Raw genomic sequence first — 5000 nt, forward strand, 5'->3', positions numbered from 1 at the left:
AGACGTTACCACATAGACCACCACCACAAGTTTCATCAAAAAGAGATGAAAATAAAATCTTGACATGAATTAATCTGTGAACTCGAAAAGAAGGTCATGATAAATAATAGCTAAAACTAGGCGTCGATACATAACACTAAATTCTGAAGACCTTGGATCTTTACCTATAATAATGAGTGAAATCTAAACGAATGAAATAGGAAGCTTGTGTGACTTTTAGATTGATCTGTGACCTTTATATAGGCGATGGTGAAAAAATAATTAGAGGAAATAATCACTCGCTTATCTGGTTTCATTAATATATAAAAAAAATCAAGGCTTAGATCATAATAATAATAATAATAATAATAATAATAATAATAATAATAATAATAATAATAATAATAATAATCCGAGTACCTACCTATCAAGTGCCTTAATAAGAAGAGAAAATATGATATTACCAAATTTAGTAAATGATCTTGAAAACAGGCTAAGGAAAAATTCTTTGGGGGAAATAATAGATTAGACACCAATTACTCAACTCTTACGTTTGATAAAAATCTGAAAACAATCGAACACTCACGATAAGAAGATCTTTACAGATAGGTTAGAAGGTAGAATACAAAAGGAGTATCTTTGACCCACAGTGACCTTAAAAATAGACCATTGCAAAAATAATTAGGGGAAAGGATAACTGAATTATTTCACTTACCTAACAGGTATAAAAAACAATAACTACTACTTATGATATATAGTCAGTGGTAATTTTAATAATAATGCTATCTGATTTATTTTGTACTCAACCTTTGGGTATTAATATCTGGCACAGTTGTTGCATGAAATAATTTTACTTGTTGTGTACAATTTTCCATAAGTTTGACTATCCTTTGCATTCAGATCTTCCTAAGCTATACCATCCACTAAATAATATGAACCTAATTCTAAATATTTAATTTTCTTTCATACGAATCATTACTAAACAATATTACAGAAGAAGTATTTCTGCTCAGATATTGCAAAATCATCTGTAATCGAATCGGATGAACTTTATAAGTTCAAACATTATACAAAAGCTTTAATGTTGAGCACGTTGGCTCAAGTGTAACAGTAGTTTCATAGCTCGTCTGAATAGGTATTAACCATATAATCTTATACAAGATTAATCCATTATAACATCTCATCATCATCTTCTACGCCTATTGATGCAAAGGGCCTCGGTTTAATTTCACCGGTCGTCTCTACTTTGAGGTTTTAATCCCATACTTCTCCATTAATCATCTCCTACTTCACGCTTAATAGTACTCAACCATGTAGGTCTGGGTCTTCCAACTCTTCTAGTGCCTTGTGGAGTCCAGTTGCAAGTTTGGTGAACTAATCTCTCTTGGGGAGTGCGAAGAGCATGCCAAAACCATCTCCATCCACACATCACCATGATTTCATCCACATATAGCACTCGAGTAATCTCTTATATTTCATTTCTAATCCTGTCCTGCCATTTAACTCCCAATATTCTCCTAAGAGCTTTGTTCTCAAATTTACTAAATCTATGGGAGATTTGTACATTGTTATACCATGACTCGTGTCCATACAGTAACACAGATCTCACTAAACTGATATGTAGTCTGATTTTTATATGTAATTTCGGGTGATTTGGTTTCCAAATTTTACTTACCTAGCCATTGTCTGATTTGCTTTTTTCAAGCATTCATTAAACTCCAAATGTTAAAGACCTTGTATTAAACATCATAGTTCCTGAATAAATTAATGATTCTCTAATTTCCTATTACCAATCCAGTCCAACCCTTCTCCACCATCTCCAACTGTTCTACGCATTACAAAATCCATAAGGAGAATAAATATTATAGGTGACAACACATTCCCTTGGAGTACTCCGGTATTCACTGGATATTCATTTGATAGGACTCTATTTATATTAAAAACAAATTACACAAGAATAAAATCATCGCAAATCAAAGGAAATATCTTGAAAAATTCGTTCATGATAAAAAATCTCTATGTGCTTTTCATACATAACTACATTCTACACAAACACACGCACAAAAACACACACACACACTCACACACAAACACATATATATATACATACATGTATATATATATACACATATATACATATACACGTGTTTAGATGGCACAGAAAGACCATAAACAGACGCGAGCGCAAGGACATGTCTGAGGACTTTGCCCTGCAGGGGATAGTTACGGCTAATGAAGATATATATATATATATATATATATATATATATATATATATATATATATATATATATATATATATATATATATATATATATATATATATATATATATATATATATATATATATATATACATATATATATACTTTAGTTCTTTCCTTCCCATGAGTGCAATATGTGTTCAGTAATTAGGGGAGATCCAGAAATGAATAATTAATCATTGCACACTTTGAGCGTAGGTGATTTAATCAATTCTAGATTTCTAAATATGGCAACTCACTTAAAGATCTAGGACACATGACGTCATTTCCAAACCCTTATCTCCTTTTCTTTTTTTTTTTTCCTTTTTTTAATGAACTCTTAATGCTGTATAAAATGTGAGTTTAACATGTCAAAGGAATAATAAATGGATACAAAAGGAACGAAATGTAACAATAACTTATAAAAGGAAATCTCAGGCAATAATGCATGACCATTAAAACATTTTAGCGAGGCAATTTAAAATGAATTGTCAGTGGCGTTACAGAGACATGAATTTAAACTTGAGGTTACACGTGCATTTTTAAAGGCTGGGAAACTTAATATTTGATGAGGGCATCAATACTGTCTTACAGTACATAATGGAAGCTACATTAGCTATTCAGTTTGACTGCATGCAATCGACACATTAGAAATATTTTGTAAGATTTGACACAACAGTAGGCTACTTCTCTACTCATGATTGCTGAAACAACTTGTGATTTTTAATCTTTTAGGGAAATAACATAGACATGAACTCGACTATTTGTTTTGCTGTACATGAGAGCATCTATTATTCAAGAGTTGAATAATAAATGTAGCTGTGGCTATTATGCTGTTTTCCCACAGAGCCACCTTCTTTTACAGACGGGTTAAAGTTGAATAACACACATACACATGCACGCATATATATATATATATATATATATATATATATATATATATATATATATATATATATATATATATATATATATATATCACATAGAAAATAAAACTTGTTTCAACACGGACTCATTTTGAGTTAATATTGCAAGATTTTTGCCCTTAAATTGTTAACATCAACTAGAAAATCTAAAATTTTAGCTTCTCAGACACGTTCTATTATTACTCAATAATTTATACAGTATTCCAATACGCAGTTACTAATTGACTGGTTGACTGAGCTGATAAATTGTTTTCAAGGAAGTGGGTGTGTTCCATTTGAGTCTTAACTCGGGGATTATAGTTATTGTATCTGATATTATAGTATATTGTATCATTTTTTCTCGTTCAATAGTTTTTCTTCAGCAGCTCTGATTTCTTATTATAGTATTTCATTTCTTTATACCCCTCCTTTTTATAGCCATTATCTATTATATTGAAGAGAAAATTTAATCGAATTTTATTCATATAATAATCTATGTTTTCATAGAAATTTAAATAGCCTCTGTGGTAGCTGATTAGAGTTTTCACTCCCTGCTGATAATTTTGGTCTTTTCGATAAAGTGCCTTTGGTCGAAATTGTCTTAAAGACGGAAATAGGACAAAAGGAAGAACAAAATCTCTAAGGATCAATCATTGGAGGTAAAGAAACGGAACAGGTGTTGCATTTCAGTTACACAAGAAACGGAGCCACATAATAGCAAACTTGAAATATTTGACAGAGTAGTAAAGGCATTAAGTGGTGGTATGATTAACAGGGCCTTTTTACTTGATGATTTCAGATGTGATAATATCAAAAGCAGTTCATAATATTCCTAATTTTCAAGAGAGAGAGGAGTACCAAATAGGAGGGTGGTAGAAGAGATCACCAGTTAATCTTGCTTACAGAAGCTATACTGATGAATAGGGAGAAGTGCCATGTGTTGAACTTCTGGATTCTGGCCAACCAACGGGGATGAATACCGAGAGATTTCGTGTTTTTCATGAGATGGTAAATAGGTAGTTTCAAAGATTTTAACTAAGAGAAAAAGTGATGGGGTTTGCTGAAAAGACAGCAGCTGTCTTTGAAACACTCATAAGAGAAGGCTTCAACGATTATGAAGTTACAACTGAGTTTAAGATAAAGGTAAAAAAAAAAGAAAATTACCAAAGCTAGTTTATCATTACACTCCTTGAGAAATCACGAAGGGTTGTCGTCAAGCCCTAGGTTTTCACCATCTTTAAGAGACTAAATATGTACTTTGCACCCATCAGTGATATGTAGGCTTTCTGGTAACAGGTTAAAAATGAGGATCATAAATGGTGAAATCAACTTAGGGTAAAATAGAGGTAAACAGGGAACAAAAGAGAGTGTGTGTATGTGTGTGTGTGTGTGTGTGTGTGTGTGTGTGTGTTTCACTTTTCTTTTTCTGTTGAATTTGTTTAGAATTAAAAGCGTAAAACTCGATCCTCGGAAATGGTTCTAGCGAAAGAGTATAAGGATATGTTAGGAGATAAAATTACTCAGCTAAGCGACATTTCCAACTGGTGTCCTTGTGTATAAGAGGTGTTGCGAGAGAATATAAGGCTATATGAAGGTAGTAATTGGGAAAAAAATTGTATATATATGTGTATACATATATATGCAATATATACGTATACATACATCCATACATATATATATATATATATATATATATATATATATATATATATATATATATATATATATATATATATATATATACATACTTTACATGCAGTATATAACATGTTTATGTGTGTTTGGTTATTATATATATAAATATAAATATATATATATATATATATATATATATATATATATATATATATATATATACATACATACATATATAT

General features: G+C 30.8%; 1 protein-coding gene across 2 annotated transcripts in view; it reads right to left on the reverse strand.

Moving 5' to 3' along the window:
- Positions 1-5000, reverse strand: part of LOC137621157 (uncharacterized) — a 344505-nt gene that overhangs the window by 23726 nt on the left and 315779 nt on the right. The window lies entirely within an intron of this gene.

The sequence above is a fragment of the Palaemon carinicauda genome, chromosome 27, assembly GCF_036898095.1.
Source record: "Palaemon carinicauda isolate YSFRI2023 chromosome 27, ASM3689809v2, whole genome shotgun sequence".
Lineage (NCBI taxonomy): Eukaryota > Metazoa > Arthropoda > Malacostraca > Decapoda > Palaemonidae > Palaemon > Palaemon carinicauda.